The following is a 19,636-nucleotide window of genomic DNA, read 5'->3' on the forward strand; positions in this document are numbered from 1 at the left end:
ACAACCCTAAAAATGTTAGACGCATGCTGAATAAACTAGCAAAAAGTACAATAACAGCAAACTTGGATTCTCCTCATGGATACGTGAGTATTTTACTGTGTCACGTCCAGAGTGTAATCTGATTCGGTGCCATATGTTGCACTGAGCATTGGAGGTGGGGTGAGACGAAGCCATGTCATTCCACATCTGTTATAGATTAAGAAGGCAAATACAAAAATTGTAATCACTGTGAGTAAATAGCACTACTTATTGTCTTCTGCAAGAAATTATTTGCTATTATCTTTCAACAAGTTAAATGAAAAATTAAATATTTCAAGAGTGATGTTTATTTAGACTGAACTTCAATATTTTAATAATATAAGCTTTCAAGAACATGGGTGAAAGTGAGGTAAAGCGGAGATTTCTAATACTGTTATTGAAATCCAACCGATAGAATTTTTAAATATGGTTGCCAGCTGTACTAATATTACCAAACACAGTATAGTTATGCCCTTGATAATTTACCTCTTAGGGATAATAATGTCCGACAGTGGCTCGGGTGCTCTGCAGAACATTTGGCATGTGTGTTACCTCATGTAATCCTTGAAAGTCCGTGAAGGAGGAATTGTTATTTCCAGTTTACAGATGAAGAAATCAAGAATTTAGAACTTCAGAGTTACGTAAGTAGCAGAGCTGGGCCTCAGACCATCTTATTCCCCAAGTTATATGTTCTTCACCATTGAAATTACTGATAAAAAGTTAAGTGCTTCCTGACGTAAACACCCAGCAGTGCCATCAACCTGGAACTACAGCTGCCCTCACTCCTTTTTCCTTAGAGACATTCAGTCATTCAAAATACTCCCCTTATCACATCTCGAAAAGAGCTTTGTTAAGGCACCTGGATTCAAATTCTCACTTTGCAACTTACTGGCTGTTTAGTCTACACTCCAAGTTATAAGATCAGGTGAGCTGAACTGGGTGGAGCCTGTTGGGCAGTGCCTAGAGCATGGGAGGTGCTTAATAAGTGTCAGAATCATTCCACCTTTTACTGTTGAATACTTTTATGAGGTACTCAGTTCTCAAACAGTTCTCTCGCAAGTGCTTAACGCGAGAAGAAAAGCGGCTTCCAAGAGATCCTACCCCCTGCCCTGTTCTCTCTCCTCCATCTTTACCATGCCAGACTCAAAAAAAGTCCCCCCAACTCATCCTCAAGTTGAAGATGATTGAAATCGTCTTCCTTTACCTCCTCCAGCCAGGCAGATGTGCTTAGAAAGCAACATGATCAGGAGACTAGATGACTACTTATTCAATTTTGAAAAAGATAAGATTTTGTAAAAACAGCATAGTACTCAATTCTACAACTACTTAACATCACTGATACAAAGTTATTTCAAATGTGATTTATTTTGGAAATCAACCAGAATACTTCTCCAATCACTTTTAAATATAGAGGATGATAAAACTATAGAAAGCTTCATATCTTTATGCTGTTCATCTCGATGGAGATGTCAACTTCCATATTAATTCACTTAATCTTTCCACTTTTAAGTGGAATTGGACTTTTATACTTTACTGTTATATATTATAAGTAATAAATTATTTCACGTCAAGGAGCAAAGCAGGTCAAACAATTTTCTCTTAATGTTATTGGTAAAAGTTTGGCTCTCCAAAAAAGGTTTTTGCTCCTGGTTTAGGTGAGCAAGGAGAGACCTCTTGCAAAGATACATGTTCTCAATATGAGCTGAATTTTGTCGGAGGAGCTTCTTGGTGTTTTTCATTTCCTAGGGAGTTCCAGAAGTACTAAAATTATATTGAGACAAAGTGTTTATGTTTCAAAAGTGCAGGCTCTGCATTCCAGGCTACACACTGAGGGTTCTCAAAACAGAAGCAGCTTTTACTGAAACTTGGAAATAAGAATAACTCACAAGGGCTTGGACTAGTACGTACTGGAAAAATAGAAGATAACCTAAGAGCCAGCTGAAGAAGGGAACAACCTAACCCAGGGATTGCATGGTAAATACTTAAGGCTTTGTGGATCACACAGTCTCTGTTGCAAGCTCTGCCACTGAGGCTCAAAAGCAAACTCGACAATACATACATGAGTGAGCATGGTGGTGTTCCAGTAGAACTGTATTTACAAAAACAGGAGGTAGGTTGGATTTAGCCCTTGGGTTGTAGTTAGCCTATCTTTGTGGATCTAGTCAAATGCTCCCTGACTAGATTGAATTATTTTATCATTTGTTGGACTTCATGAAATAGGTGGTTTTGGTAGCATAGAGAAATTAACTACTAAGAAAAGTTAGATTTGTGCTTAAAAGGGACTTTGCCTAACATTTTACCATTAGAAATTCAATTTATGGGTTGAACATTGTTCTCTTTAGGAATCTGCTTAAAATGCAAGTGCTTGGGAAACATATCAAGTCACCATTTCTTTAGTATTAATTAAGTAGCTAGGACCAAAAGAGGCCCTAGAAGCTGCACGAGAGCACAGAGTGCCTAGGGTAAAGAAAAGGGGATTGAAAGGGGAGAGCTATGAAAGGGAGGTGTTTGTCTCCCTGCTTTAAACAATTATTCATAGGATCCATTTGACCACCATATAATATTTTTGTTGTTGTTGTTCCTGCAAAGGCACATTCTTTAGGAATAATGTCCTGCATGAATGAGTGCTTAGATATCCAGACAGAGAGTGCCACTTTGGTTCCTGCACACCCATTCAACAAACACCTATTTTGTTGCAAGGCTCAGGGCTAGGAAATGAAGGTAAGACGTGGAATAGGATAATCCAGCAAGGAAAATCCACATATAATACAAAATGGTAGAATCTACAAAAGAAGCAAGAACAAAGGGTAATTCTTTTTAAAAGCCCTTCACACTGCCGGTCTCATTTCTCTCTTGCCCTCCCTCCCATTCATTCTAGTTTGGTATATTGAAATGTGTTCCTAGTGCTAGTTATTCCTTAGTTTTAAAGCTGGCATGAAAGGACCAGTGGAAAACTATAAATATGGTTGGTAGTTGTCATTTGTAAAAACCTTACTTACTCCTTGCTATTTCTTTAACATTTCCATTTAAGTTGCTAAAACTAGAAAAAGATACTAGGAAGTGTTGCTCATGCACTAAAACCCCCTTGTGTGTTTAACCCATTCACCATAAGCTTGATTTACAGCGGCTTTCCTTGCTTGATGAACCCCACATGCCCCATAATTTAAACATCTTAATGTGCCTCTCACTGGAGTGCCTTTTTTTTTTTTTTTTTTTTTTTTTTTTTTGCTGTACGTGGGCCTCTCACTGTTGTGGCCTCTCCCATTGCGGAGCACAGGCTCCGGCTGCGCAGGCTCAGCGGCCATGGCTCACGGGCCCAGCCGCTCCGCGGCATGTGGGATCTTCCCAGACCGGGGCACGAACCCGTGTCCCCTGCATCGGCAGGCGGACTCCCAACCACTGCGCCACCAGGGAAGCCCTGGAGTGCCTTTTTATTTGAATGTAAATTGATTCTGAAACTGCTTCCAATCAGAAGTTTGTGTTTGATACACTGTAGCTTAGAGTGGCATGTGGTCTCACCAAGGTCCAATCTGCAAGGTATAGGACTGAGGTTCAATTGCCACCATAATTAACCTAGTTCAGGTTAATTTAACCATAAAATATACACTCCAGCTGACTGTTTAACCTGCCACAAATAAATGAATAGCATAGATCCTGAGTCACTCAACAAATGAAATGCAGGTTGTTCTTATAAATACAGAAGAACCTCAAGGTCATTTCTGGATTTGTGCAGCTTATTTTTTTTTTTTTGAGGACTTTGAGGGACTTTTAGTGGAAGGCAGACAAGATTTTTGTAGCATTCTAAACCTGAGAGCAACCCCACTCACCCTTGTCTAGTCCAGGTAAAACCAAATTTAAACCATTTAAGAAAGTGATTTATTTATATCTCTCCCATTCAAAAAGAGTATGCTGGAAGTCATTTAATTATTTCTATTGGTAGATAATTCTAAGGTTTAATAATTATTCCTGCTATTAGCAGGTTACATTGCAGGTTTTAGTGCAAGAAAATGTCAGGATACATGAAATATTTAGCTACAATTATAAAAACTATGCTTTTTTTTTCAAGTACTTGTTTAATACTTTACACTAAATAGCCAAATTGGAAAGTATTTCAGACTTGTTGACTATCATCTTAGTAAGTCAGAAAAATTTCAAGTTCTACTTTTCTCCTTCAAATTCAGGAAGGAGTGTGTGAGCTCCAACTACACCTGGGTTCAGGTGTTAGCTCTCCTTGGAGACAAACTCCAGCCCCTTTCCATGATGCCCTTCTCAGAGCCACAGCCTGGAGACTGGGGAAATGTCTTGCGGTGATGAGGACAGGCCAACACACAAAAATGTGAATATAACGAGGCAACGGGTACACTACATATCCAAAGAGAAGAGGCCTGAGCCTGGGAAGAGGATGCCAGAGGATGCTGGCCCCTGGCCCCTGACTAGTGTCACCACAGCCAGAGTCATGTTGATGCAGAACTCTCCCCCCAAAACACAGGATGGTGATCCTGACCCAAACCAGGCCCACCCTCTTGGACAACTGATTTTTTGTCTCTGGAAATTAGGTGGGCTTAAAAATTCCTGAGGCTTGGCGTAGATAGAGAGGACATAGCAAGTGTTTCCTCCATACCAGGCATTATGTCATACTGTAAGGTTCTTTTTTTTTTTTGGCCACACCATACAGCATGTGGGATCTTAGTTCCTCAACCAGGGATCAAACCTGTGCCCCCTGCAGTGGAAGTGCAGAGTCCTAACCACTGGACTGCCAGGTTCTTCTCATGGGACAGAGGGACAGAAAACCAGCCTGCTTTAATGACATGCAAATTTAAATCATAAAATAGTTCTTTACATTTATCTAGCATTGTTCATCTCAAAGGACACTTTGTCACCCACTCATTCAGTGGCACTTTGATGTGATGTTTGGTGGTGGGTGTTTTTGCATGGTACCTGCCCTGCTGGAAGGTACAGTCTGATGCAGGGGGCAGACGAGACAAGTGACAAATTGTGAGAAGTGCTAAGAAGGGTAAAGGAGATGCACTGATAGAGGCCATGGGGTGGGGGTGGGGACGGCGAGGACCTGCTTGACAACGGTAGTCATGGAGTGAGAGTCACTGTGAAGGTTATGATGTTAAGCTTTAGGGCCCTTCACTTGTCCCAGCCACAGGGGTCCCATGATGGTGTGTTTTTGTAAGATTTACAAATTTAAGATTTAAAATTTTTCCATAAAAAAAGTTTCTCCCAAATTGTGTAAGCTTCAAGGCTCACAAAGTCTGAATTCATTCTTAGTGGTTAGGGAAGGCTTCTCTGAAGAAGAGATATTTTGGTTGATTCCAATAGGATAGGAAGGAGCCTGCCATGCTTGATGCGAGATAGTAGTCCAGTTGGGTTGAAGGGCCATTTGAAAATCCCAAAGCTGGAAATTGCCCAGCCACTTGGAGGACCTGTGGAGGGAGTAGAATGGGGAATAGAGAGAGAGGGTAGGAGAGAAAGTTGGGGAAGGTAGCAGGGGCAAACACTGAGGGCCATGGTGGCCATATGAAGGAGTTTGGTTTGTGTCAAAGTGATATGGAAAACCATTGGAGTGTTCTAAGCAGGCAAATGACATGATCAGATTTATGTTTTTTAAGATTGCTCAGACAATAAGAATTGATATGAGGTTGGGAACACGATTAGAGAAAGGAGACTGTGGCAGTATTCCAGGCGAGAGATGATGCTGGGATTAGAGCAGTGGTTGTAGTGGTTATGGAGGGAACTGGACAGATTTAAGATACATGTTAGATTTTGAAATCCTAGCTGATGGGTTGGATGTAGGGAGCTGGGAAGAGAAAAGAGTCAAAGATGGGGCTTCCCTGGTGGCACAGTGGTTAAGAATCTGCCTGCCAATGCAGGGGACATGGGTTCAAGCCCTAGTCCGGGAAGATCCCATGTGCCACAGAGCCACTAAACCCGTGCGCCACAACTACTGAGCCTGTGCTCTAGAGTCCGCGCTCCACAACAAGAGAAGCCACCACAATGAGAACCCTGTGCACCACAGCAAAGAGTAGTCCCCGCTCGCCACAAGTAGAGAAAGCCTGCACGCAGCAACGAAGACCCAATGCAGCCAAAAGTAAATAAATTAAAAAAAAAAAAAAGTCAAAGATGACCTAATAAAAAGATATTGGAGGTGGGCAGAATTACTGCCAGAAGGTTGCAATCATCACAACAAGTTGTATTAGGAATATCTAGGAAGGCATTTATTAATATAATGGATAGGGCTTTATATGTGTGAATATGTCAACGCTGACATTTCTTTGAAGGTGATGTAAGAGCAGGATTACGGAGTTAGACATGATTCTGCATTATTTAATCCCACTCGAGTGTGCAGGAATGAATTAGGTATGTGAAGCATGTGTACCATCTTCATAAATCAGACTTTAACCTTGTTATCGGAGTTAGTTTACATTTCTTAGTAGCCTGTGGGAAACAATTATATGACTGCCACTGAATCATTCCAATCAATGAACAGACCAGGCTTTGAAAGCATACATGAAATGTAGCCAACATTGTGTTTGCCTGTGGATTAAGACCTTGACTTTAGGAGATTTCAGTTAGGAGATGTTTTCCTAGAGTTAAAGACACATTTTTGCAAATAAGTAGGGAAGAGAAGCATTGGCTAATCTGGTTCTCTAATTTCTTCCAAGTGTAACTGAGAGTTCTAAAGTGTCAACTATAATTAAACACAATCTGAGCACTTAGGATCCTGACAAATCCATATTTGTGTGTGATGGTGTCTGTAGCATTAGAGACAGTTTCAAAGAACTATAAGTGAAGATACTGGAAGGAGAAAGTAACTGCTATGCTGGTCTTACAAAAAATTCTTACCTTTTCCTTAGGGAATATAGACCAGTAAAGATAATTAGTAGTTGCAAAAGCAATAAAAGTTATATTATTCTTAAACAATTACATTCATTCATTCATTAGGCTTTTAGAAAATACACAGGCACTGAAATAAACATGGAATGCAAGAAGGAGATCATTAAGCTGCAAAGTAATGTTCTTAGGGACTGACATCTCTAACTGTGCAATGTGAAGAACGTCAGTCAACTCAGCATTCAACTCTATATGAAATCTTCCATGAGTGGATTTTATATGAATGAGTTTCCATCTTATTTCAGAACCCCTTTCTTCAGATTCTTCTCTGTTTTTTGATGAGAGTTGGTGATCTAGGAGTTTTTACATCTTTGTGGGAGTTCTGCCCTCTACTACCCTCACACACACACAATTTGTGAAATACTTATTTTGAAGCCTAGTAGTATTTGATGAGAAGTCTAATCTCAGGGGAAAAAAAGGTAGGCATGGGGAAGGTAGCAGAAGATGACAAACACCACAGGAAAGCCAACATAAGAACATTTGGGGTGAAATTAATACTTTTGGGTTTGCTCACATCAGGGTGTTAAGCCTAAAGAAGTACAAAGAAATGGCATGATAAAAACATTTTAGAGAAAGGTAGGAAAAGAGGCTAAACTATGACAGGATTAGAATGGAATGATTCAGGAGACCTTGCTGATAGTGCTGGAAAGAAAAGTAATGCAGTTTCAAATTCTGCCCATTGCAGAATTTTTGGTATATAAATCAAACAGCAGGAAGAACAGTCACCCTAAGCTGTTTCCTTGTGAGGTCTCTGCCTCCAGCTCAGACTCTCTGTAGCCATCAGCCAAGAGTGATGTCCAAAGTCAAACTAAGGCATTAGAAGTAAGTGTTAGCGAGAATACCCTAGCAGTCCAGTGGTTAGGACTCCACACTTCCATCACAGGGGGCATGGGTTCGATCCTTGGTCGGGGAACTAAGATCCTGCAAGCTACGTGCTGTGGCCAAAAAATAAAATAAAAAGTGTCAGCTTATAAAAAAAAAATAAGTGTTAGCATCTGGGACGCCAGTGCCACCAAGTGTGAACTCTAAAAAGTGACCCTTCCCTCCTTCTGGCTGTGACATGCCAAGGGTCTGACGGTCATCCCTGCTGCTGTAGCCAATCTCAATGCCAAACTCCTGGAGATGCAGCCGTCACCTCCAAGCTCTACCAGGCACCCCCAGGGAACCAGTGCCATGTGGCTTCCAGAGTGGCTGCACCAGAAGAACATGGAGCATCTGTCTGGAAACTGCCCCCAGATCCACTTACAGAGCCAGATTCCACCCCAGGAGCTTCCCCCATTCTGCCCCTGGAGTCCCCTCAGCTTACCTACCTACATGTAGCTGTTGGCACTGTTTGGGTTGTCTCACCAGTTATACTGGAACTACTATGAGCAACTAAACAATTCAGTATGCTTATGGCTACCCAAATATCATTGTTGAATGCATTGTCCATGAAATACCCTTATATGATACTTATCTTGTTTGCCTGCCTTTAGTTAAAAAAAAAAATCACTTTTTATTAAAAGAACACCCTGAATGAGTATGAGGTCTTCATAAGATTAATCTAAATCTGGGAAAACTGGCTAGACTTTCCCCTGTCTGTTGTGTTCTTCAGTAAGTACAGGACATAAATACATCGCAGCCAATTTTGCCCCTCTGCTTTGCATATTAATAAAATTAGTTGTTGTGCAACTCCGTTGACCCCGCCTTCTGCAGCCCACAGCTGCTTTGACATGCTAACTGAATTGTCAATAATAAACACAGGAAAGGAGGCCCTTCAAGCTACCATTTCGGGGCCACAAAACCTTCACTTAGAGGCTGCCTGCTGTTTCTCCCAACTGTGCATGAAAAGCAATTAAGAAAAGTCTTGTGTAACTAGTTTGCTAAATCAAGGATAAACTGTATGTCGGAACTAACAAAAGACACACAAAACGCTTGCAAATCTTCTCAGAACCAAACTGTGTGCAATGGTGCTTGTAAGAATGTGTGGCCCAATTTATGGAAAAACACTTAACTAAAAGTTAAATTGTCCCGTTGCCTTTTGCCCTATAAACTGGTGCCTAGCCTCAAGCATGAGAACCCTACCTCAACGCATATTTTACGAAGGGGGAAACACACTGAACCAGATATGAAAGAGTCTAATAACTTTACCAGTCCTGGGCCAGCTGCTAATGCTCAGAATTTATACTGAATGAATACTTACCTCTTTGTTATTTCTAATTCTGGTGGTGAAAAGGTTACTAAATTCCCACACGTGATGGTACAAAAGACACTGTACGAACACAACAGCTCCATCTGACACCCGTGGAAGCCGGGACTGCAGGCTTGTAGGCTGAGTTAAAAAATAAATTAATAAAATACAGTTTGCATTTGCTGGCAAGTAGATGTGCCATGGTAACATAAACTGAAGTTACCTGTTTTTAAAATTGTGTGAAGTCATTCTCTTGTTACTAATAGGTTACAATTTGGCATATATTTTATTACTTAAAGTTATTTATAAACTGTTCTAAACGCCTAAGACATCTCGATTTGAGATGTTATTGAAATAATCCCTGGAATAAAATTCCTATGAGACTTATTTTACCCCTAAAGCTGTTCCCTGTTGGTGTAGTGTGTGTAACAGTGAGGGTTACCTATTAACCTGGATAACCCAGGAGAGACCATGAAAAATGGCCCATAGGATCTGGAGGCATATTTAAAGATGCCAGTCAACATTTTCTTAAATGTAAGATTTTGAAAATACTGAAAGTAAAACCTTGAAAGCTGCTAAAAATAGAACAGTTTAAAATTATTCCTCATTAAAAGACATTTTAACCACTACATTTAACATTGAAAGTAAGTAATTTTCAATCATTTTTTTAAATTTAACATCTTTATTGGAGTATAATTGCTTTACAATGGTGTGTTAGTTTCTGCTTTATAACAAAGTGAATCAGTTATACATATACATATGTTCCCATATCTCTTCCCTCTTGCATCTCCCTTCCTCCCACACTCCCTATCCCACCGCTCTAGGTGATCACAAAGCACCGAGCTGATCTCCCTGTGCTATGCGGCTGCTTCCCACTAGCTATCTATTTTACGTTTGGTGGTGTATATATGTCCATGCCACTCTCTCACTTTGTCACAACTTACCCTTCCCCCTCCCCATGTCCTCAAGTCCATTCTCTAGTAGGTCTGTGTCTTTATTCACGTCTTGCCCCTAGGTTCTTCATGACTTTTTTTTTTCTTAATTTCCATATATATGTGTTAGCATACGGTATTCGTTTTTCTCTTTCTGACTTACTTCACTCTGTATGACAGACTCTAGGTCCATCCACCTCATGACAAATAACTCAATTTCCTTTCTTTTTATGGCTGAGTAATATGCCATTGTATATATGTGCCACATCTTCTTTATCCATCCATCTGTCGATGGACACTTAGGTTGCTTCCATGTCCTGGCTATTGTAAATAGAGCTGCAATGAATATTGTGGCACATGACGCTTTTTGAATTATGGTTTTCTCAGGGTATATGCCCAGTAGTGGTATTGCTGGGTCGTATGGTAGTTCTATTTTTAGTTTTTAAAGGAACCTCCATACTGTTCTCCATAGTGGCTATATCAATTTACATTCCTACCAACAGTGCAGGAAGGTTCCCTTTTCTCCACACCCTCTCCAGCATTTATTCTTTGTAGATTTTTTGAAGATGGCCATTCTGACCGGTGTGAATTGATATCTCGTTGTAGTTTTGATTTGCATTTCTCTAATGATTAATGATGTTGAGCATTCTTTCATGTGTTTGTTGGCAATCTGTATATCTTCTTTGGAGAAGTGTCTATTTAGGTCTTCTGTGCATTGTTGGATTGGGCTGGGTTTTTTTTTCATATTGAGCTGCATGAGCTGCTTGTAAATTTTGGAGATTAATCCTTTGTCAGTTGCTTTGTTTGCAAATATTTTCTCCCATTCTGAGGGTTGTCTTTTGGTCTTGTTTATGGTTGCCTTTTCTGTGCAAAAGCTTTTAAGTTTCATTAGGTCCCATTTGTTTATTTTTGTTTTTATTTCCATTTCTCTAGGAGGTGGGGCAGAAAGGATCTTGCTGTGATTTATGTCATAGGGTGTTCTGCCTATGTTTTCCTCTAAGAGTTTGATAGTGTCTGGCCTTAACATTTAGGTCTTTAATCCATTTTGAGTTTATTTTTGTGCATAGTGTTAGGGAGTGTTCTAATTTCATACTTTTACATGTAGCTGTCCAGTTTTCCCAGCACCACTTATCGAAGAAACTGTCTTTTCTCCACTGTATATTCTTGCCTCCTTTATCAAAGATAAGGTGACCATATGTGCATGGGTATATCTCTGGGCTTTCTATCCTGTTCTATTGATCTATATTTCTGTTTTTGTGCCAGTACCATACTGTCTTGATTACTGTAGCTTTGTAGTATAGTCTGAAGTCAAGGAGCCTGATTCCTCCAGCTCCATTTTTCTTTCTCAAGATTGCTTTGGCTATTCGGGATCTTTTGTGTTTCCATGGAAATTGTGAAATTTTTTGTTCTAGTTCTGTGAAAAATGCCAGTGGTAGTTTGATAGGGATTGCATTGAATCTGTAGATTGCTTTAGGTAGTAGAGTCATTTTCACAATGCTGATTCTTCCAATCCAAGAACATGCTATATCTCTCCATCTATTTGTATCATCTTTAATTTCTTTCATCAGTGTCTTATAGTTTTCTGCATAAAGGTCTTTTGTCTCCTTAGGTAGGTTTATTCCTATATATTTTATTCTTTTTGTTGCGATGCTAAATGGGAGTGTTTTCTTAATTTCACTCAGATTTTTCATCATTAGTGTATAGGAATGCTAGAGATTTCTGTGCATTAATTTTGTATCCTGCTACTTTACCAAATTCATTGATTAGCTCTCGTAGTTTTCTGGTACCATCTTTAGGATTCTCTATGTATAGTATCATGGCATCGGCAAACAGTGACAGCTTTACTTCTTCTTTTCCGATTTGGATTCCTCTTATTTACTTTTCTTCTCTGATTGATGTGGCTAAAACTTCCAAAACTATGTTGAATAATAGTGGTGAGAGTGGGCAACCTTGTCTTGTTCCTGATCTTAGTGGAAATGGTTTCAGTTTTTAACCATTGAGGATGATGTTGGCTGTGGGTTTGTCATATATGGCCTTTATTATGTTGAGGAAAGTTCCCTCTATGCCTACTTTCTGCAGGGGTTTTTTTTTTTATCATAAATGGGTGTTGAATTTTGTCAAAAGCTTTCTCTGCATCTATTGAGATGATCATATGGTTTTTCTCCTTCAGTTTGTTAATATGGTGTATCACATTGATTGATTTGCATATATTGAATAATCCTTGCATTCCTGGGATAAATCCCACTTGATCATGGTGTATGATCCTTTTAATTGCTGTTGGATTCTGTTTGCTAGTATTCTGTTGAGGATTTTTGCATCTATGTTCATCAGTGATATTGACCTGTAGTTTTCTTTCTTTATGACATCTTTGTCTGGATTTGGTATCAGGGTGATGGTGGCCTCGTGGAATGAGTTTGGGAGTGTTCCTCCCTCTGCTATATTTTGGAACAGTTTGAGAAGGACAGGTATTAGCTCTTCTCCAAATGTTTGATAGAATTCACCTGTGAATCCATCTGGTCCTGGGGTTTTGTTTGTTGGAAGATTTTTAATCACAGTTTCAATTTCAGTGCTTGTGATTGGTCTGTTCATATTTTCTGTTTCTTCCTGGTTCAGTCTCAGAAGGTTGTGCATTTCTAAGAATTTGTCCATTTCTTCCAGGTTGTCCATCTTATTGGCTTAGAGTTGCTTGTAGCAATCTCTCATGATCCTTTGTATTTCTGCAGTGTCAGTTTTTACTTCTCCTTTTTCATTTCTAATTCTATTGATTTGAGTCTTCTCCCTTTTTTTCTTGATGAGTCTGGCTAATGGTTTATCAATTTTGTTTATCTTCTCAAAGAACCAGCTTTTAGTTTTATTGATCTTTGCTATCGTTTCCTTCATTTCTTTTTCATTTATTTCTGATCTGATCTTTATGTTTTCTTTCCTCCTGCTACCTTTGGGGGTTTTTTTGTTCTTCTTTCTCTAATTGCTTTTGGTGTAAGGTTAGGTTGTTTATTTGAGATGTTTCTTGTTTCTTAAGGTAGGATTGTATTGCTATAAACTTCCCTCTTAGAACTGCTTTTGCTGCGTCCCATAGGTTTTGGGTCGTCGTGTCTCCATTGTCATTTGTTTCTAGGTATTTTTTGATTTCCTCTTTGATTTCTTCAGTGATCTCTTGGTTATTAAGTAGTGTATTGTTTAGCCTCCATGTGCTTGTATTTTTTACAGATTTTTTCCTGTAATTGATATCTAGTCTCATAGCGTTGTGGTCAGAAAAGATACTTGATACGATTTCAATTTTCTTAAATTTACCAAGGCTTGATTTGTGACCCAAAATATGATCTATCCTGGAGAATATTCCATGAGCACTTGAGAAGAATGTGTATTCTGTTGTTTTTGGATGGAATGTCCTATAAATATCAATTAAGTCCATCTTGTTTAATGTATCATTTAAAGCTTGTATTTCCTTATTTATTTTCATTTTGGATGATCTGTCCATTGGTGAAAGTGGGGTGTTAAAGTCCCCTACTATGATTGTGTTACTGTTGATTTCCCCTTTTATGGCTGTTAGTATTTGCCTTATGTATTGAGGTGCTCCTATGTTGGGTGCATAAGTATGTACAATTGTTATATCTTCTTCTATGGTTCCTTTGATCATTATGTAGTGTCCTTCTTTGTCTCTTGTAATGCTCTTTATTTTAAAGTCTGTTTTTTTTTATATGAGAATTGCTACTCCAGCTTTCTTTTGATTTCCATTTGCATGCAATATCTTTTTCCATCCCCTCACTTTCAATCTGTATGTGTCCCTAGGTCTGATGTGGGCCTCTTGTAGACAGCATATATACGGGTCTTGTCTTTGTATCCATTTAGCCAGTCTATGTCTTTTGGTTGGAGCATTTAATCCATTTGCATTTAAGGTAATTATCAATATGTATGTTCCTATGACCATTTTCTTAATTGTTTTGGGTTTGTTATTGTAGGTCTCTTCCTTCTCTTGTGTTTCCTGCCTAGAGAAGTTCCTTTAGCATTTGTGTAAAGCTGGTTTTGTGGTGCTGAGTTCTCTTAGCTTTTGCTTTTCTGTAAATGTTTTAATTACTCCATCAAATCTGAATGATATCCTTGCTGGGTAGTGTAATCTTGGTTGTAGGTGTTTCTCCTTCATCACTTTAAATATGTCCTGTTACTCCCTTCTGGCTTGCAGAGTTTCTGCTGAAAGATCAGCTGTTAACTGTATGGGGATTCCCCTGTATTTTATTTGTTGTTTTTCCCTTGCTGCTTTTAATACTTTTTTCTTTGTATTTAATTTTTGATAGTTTGATTAATATGTGTCTTGGCATGTTTCTCCTTGGATTTATCCTGTATAGGACTCTCTTTGCTTCCTGGACTTGATTAACTATTTCCTTTCCCACGTTAGGGAAGTTTTCAACTATAATCTCTTCAAATATTTTCTCAGTCCCTTTCTTTTTCTCTTTTTCTTCAGGGTCCCCTATAATTTGAGTGTTGGTGCATTTAATGTTGTCCCAGAGGTCTCTGAGACTGTCCTCAGTTCTTTTCATTCTTTTTTCTTTATTCTGCTCTGCAGTAGTTATTTCCACTATTTTATTTTCCAGATCACTTATCCGTTCTTCTACCTCAGTTATTCTGCTACTGAGCCCTTCTAGAGAATTTTTAAGTTCATTTATTGTGTTGTTTATCTCTGTTTGTTTGCTCTTTAGTTCTTCTAGGTCCTTGTTAAATGTTTCTTGTATTTTCTCCCTTCTATTTCCAAGATTTTGGATCATCTTTACTATCATTATTCTGAATTCTTTTTCAGGTAGACTGCCTATTTCCTTGTCAGTTGTTAGGTCTGGTGGGGTTTTGCCTTGCTCCTTCATCTGCTATGTGTTTCTCGGTCTTCTCATTTTGCTTAACTTACTGTGTTTGGGGTCTCCTTTTCACAGGCTGCAGGTTCGTAGTTCCCATTGTTTTTGGTGTCTGTCCCCAGTGGCTAAAGTTGGTTCAGTCGGTTATGTAGGCTTCCTGGTGCAGGGGACTAGTGCCTGTGTTCTGGTGGATGAGGCTGGATCTTGTCTTTCTGGTGGGCAGGTACACTTCTGGTGGTGTGTTTTGGGGTGTCTGTGGCCTTATTATGATTTTAGGCAGCCTCTGTGCTAATGGGTGGGGTTGTGTTCCTGTCTTGCTAGTTGTTTGGCATAGGGTGTCCAGCACTGTAGCTTGCTGGTCGTTGAGTGAAGCTGGGTCTTAGCGTTGAGGTGGAGATCTCTGGGAGATTTTAGCCATTTGATATTACATGGAGCTGGGAGGTCTCTTGTGGACCAGTGTACTGAAGTTGGCTCTCCCACCTCAGAGGCACAGCCCTGATGCCTGGCTGGAGCACCAAGAGCCTTTCATCCACACGGCTCAGAATAAAATGGAGAAAAAATAGAAAAGAAAGAAAAGAAAGAAAGAAAGAAAGAAGATAAAATTAAATTTAAAAAGTTATTAAAATAAAAAATAATTATTAAGAAAAAAATTTTTAAGTAAAAAAACAAACAAAAAAATGGACAGACAGAACCCTAGGACAAATGGTAAAAGCAAAGCTATACAGACAAAATCACACACAGAAGCATACACATACATACTCACAAAAAGAGAAAAAGGGAAAAAATATATATATCTTTGCTCCCAAAGTCCACCTCCTCAATTTGGGATGATTCATTGTCTATTCAGGTATTCCACAGATGCAGGGTACATCAAGTTAATTGTGGAGATTTAATCCGTTGCTCCTGAGGCTGCTGGGAGAAATTTCCTTTTCTCTTCTTTGTTCACACAGCTCCCAGGGTTCAGCTTTGGATTTGGACCCGCCTCTGCGTGTAGGTCGCCTGAGGGCGTCTGTTCTTCGCTCAGACAGGACGGGGTTAAAGGAGCAGCTCACTCAGGCCAGGGGGAGGGAGGGGTACGGATGCGGGGTGAGCCTGCGGCGGCAGAGGCCGGCGTGACGTTGCACCAGCCTGAGGCGCGCCGTGCGTTCTCCTGGGGAAGTTGTGCCTGGATCACGGGACCCTGGCAGTGGCGGGCTGCACAGGCTCCCGGGAGGGGAGGTGTGGAGAGTGACCTGTGCTTGCACACAGGCCTCTTGGCGGAGGCAGCAGCAGCTCCAGCGTCCCGCGCCCTTTTCTGCGGTCGGCGCTGATAGCCGCGGCTCGTGCTTGTCTCTGGAGCTCCTTTAAGTGGCGCTGTTAATCTCCTCTCCTCGCGCACCAGGAAACAAAGAGGTAAGAAAATGTCTCTTGCCTCTTCGGCAGGTCCAGACTTTTCCCCGGACTCCCTCCCTGCTAGCCGTGGTGCACTAGCCCTCTTCAGGCTGTGTTCACGCCGCCAACCCCAGTCCTCCCCCTGCGCTCCGACCGAAGCCCGAGCCTCAGCTCCCAGCCCCACCCGCCCCGGCGGGTGAGCAGACAAACCTCTCGGGCTGGTGAGTGCCGGTCGGCACTGATCCTCTGTGCGGGAATCTCTCTGCTTTGCCCTCCGCACCCCTGTTGTTGCGCTCTCCTCCGTGGCTCTGAAGCTTCCCCCATCCGCCACCCGCAGTCTCCGCCTGCGAAGGGGCTTCTAGTGTGTGGAAACCTTTCCTCCTTCACAGCTTCCTCCCAATGGTGCAGGTCCCGTCCCTATTCTTTTGTCTCTGTTTATTCTTTTTTCTTTTGCCCTACCCAGGTACGTGGGGAGTTTCTTGCCTTTTGGGAGGTCTGAGGTCTTCTGCCAGTGTTCAGTGGGTGTTCTATAGAAGCTGTTCCACATGTAGATGTATTTCTGATGTATTTGTGGAGAGGAAGGTGATCACCGTGTCTTACTCTTCCACCATCTTGAAGCTCCTCTCGATAAGGTACATGTTTAAATTCGAAGTTCACATATATGTATTGGGTTATTCTTCCATCAGGTGAAAATTTTAAAATATGAATCTTTTGTGGTCATACAAAAAGAGCATAAAATTTAGTCTTCCAAGATATGGCTTTGGGTTCCAACTTCGCCATTTATTAATGAGTTATTCAACTTCTCTGAGTCTTAATTTTCTCCTCTGTAAAATGGGGATGGAGATGTCAGTTGCAAAGGCTTTGCCTGTCTGGAATATTCTTCCATAGATTTCCTCATGGTTGGCCTCCTCACTTCACTGAGATCTTTGTTCAAGTGGCTTCTCTTCAAAGAGGCCTTCCTGACCACCCTCAGCTTCTTTCCAGAGAGTGACAGTGTTTCCCCTACAGTCATTCTTATGTTGACATGCACATAGTGAAAATATATACAAGCATTAAAATGCTGACATCAAAGTTTTAAAATTAACATAGAAGGCTAGACTTCTGAGAAGTGTATATGTATGTGTGTGTAAATGTGTATGTATATGGCTATTTATTAGAATAAAAATATTTTCATCAGCGGATTCCAATTGATCCTCAATTATGTTTTAAAGATTCAAGTATGACATATGGTAGTAACTTAATTTTTTAAAGGCTATTTTTGTTTTTTCAAGTGTGCCTTTACTGTAGACAGCAGCATTCTTTGTTGTGTGAAGTAAAAAGCAGCTGTAGTAAGATTGGGTTCTTTGTGTCTGTCTCTATTTTTAGTAAATCAAGGATATGTCCTAGAGAATATTTCCTATTATCATTTTTATTTTTCATTTTCTTACAGTGCCCAATGAAAATTAATCAACTTTAGGAAAATTACAGTCTAAATTACACAACATGTTGATTCAAATTTTGTGGATTATGTGGGTAGAATGGATTTGATATTTCTTTCTAATAACAAAACAACTGCAACTACATGTTAATATTCCTGAATGAATAAACATGATCCTGATAAATCTGCATCTCTCTCACTCACACATAAACCTTTCTTTGTTTAATCAATTGATTCAGGTAAAACATGGTGCATGTCAGGAAGAGTTTATAAACCAAAGTGGTAGGAAAATTTTTTATTTCTCTTTTCCTCTTCTCATTTTTATTTCATTCTTGCTTATAAAAATCCTGCAGCAAGAATTACTGGTATTCAAAATATGTTCTCTGAAGTTGCTGTCCTTACTTATTGATTTGAAACAGCTGTAAAACCTGAGGGGCTCAAATGAGTTTCCAAACACCGCTGTTAAGAAGTACCTATGATGTATCCTGGATGGTCAGAGGGTTGTTTGGCATTCTTGGGGTAAAGCTTGTTGGGCTCCTGGGTTCTCCTTGGGCCTTGGTGAAGGGTATGTAACTCCTGTGTGTACTTCTGAAAATATTCAGACACCAAGTAGAAAGTTAGCAAAGAAAGAAATTCAGCCAGCACAAGACATTGCCCCTAAATGTTTGCGTCAATTAAAGCTCTCTTCAAGGCTAGCCTGGCGTTCCTCCAGCTGCAGTGTTCCATGTAAAATAAAATATTGCCAGCTGTAGTCAATGATTTGATTTCCCAGTGAAACACGAGAAACATGTAATCACTGTTAATATGGTAAAAATTGATCAAGTGTGACAGGCTATATAATTTACTGATTGCAATAGTCTTTTAGGTACCAACTCTGACAGCAGTACCCGCTGATTAGTTTCTAGATCTCTAGAGCTAAGGTAAATTTTATACTTCAAATTTAGCTTTATGTCTGTCACGTGGCAGAGGATTGGTTAAAAGACCTATGATTTAGTTAACTGTGAGAATATTATCAACTATTCAAATGTTTTTGTAAGAATGTTTAATAATGCAAGAAATTCTTATGTTATAATTTAAATGAATAAAGCAGGACTCAAAGTTACCATATAATGATTACAGTTGCTTAAAAAAAAAAGAGGTTAAAAAATGCTAGAACATCAAAACATCTTTTTTTCTGGTTCCCATTTCTGTTAAGCCAAATGTACTGATTCAAAAGTATAGTTGGCAGTCTGCAAATGATTTGAGAAAGATGCAGAGGAAAAAATAATGCATTAAATCATCAAAAATGGGGCTTCCCTGGTGGCGCAGTGGTTGAGAGTCCGCCTGCCGATGCAGGGGACACGGGTTCGTGCCCTGGTCCGGGAAGATCCCACATGCCGTGGAGAGGCTAGGCCCGTGAGCCATGGCTGCTGAGCCTGTGCGTCCGCAGCCTGTGCTCTGCAACGGGAGAGGCCACAACAGTGAGAGGCCCGCGTACCGCAAAAAAAAAAAAAAAAATCAAAAATTGTAAAGTACCAGAAAAAAGTGGTGAAAAATAGAGGGATCTGAGAGCCCAAGCATTCACTTTTACAACTTGTGCCAAGAAATTAATTCTCATACTACGTGTGCTTTGGTGATAAACATCTTTGGGGATCTTAGTACACTGGTTATCCTTGGAGGAGTTTATAACGATGAGGCCATATAATCATGTCATGGTCAGGAGGGTGAGCTCTGTCAGATTTCAGCTTTTTCATCTCTAAAGGGAGAGTAATACCATTACCTACCCTACAGGACTACTAAACATTCAAGTGAGATGATGCCCAGAAAACACTGAACGTGCTGTCTGGCTACTGGTGAAGTTTGTAAGTGTTGCCTATTTTTGTGAGTTTTTAATTGTCTATATTTGTATTTTTCACATTATCAACTACAATCTGTAGGTTTTATTTTTATGATACAATATATAATCAGCATCTTAAAGGTCTTTTTGTGGCCACAAAATATTTTTACT

Source organism: Mesoplodon bidens (assembly GCF_964165515.1).
Source record: "Mesoplodon bidens genome assembly, chromosome: 8".
NCBI lineage: Eukaryota > Metazoa > Chordata > Mammalia > Artiodactyla > Ziphiidae > Mesoplodon > Mesoplodon bidens.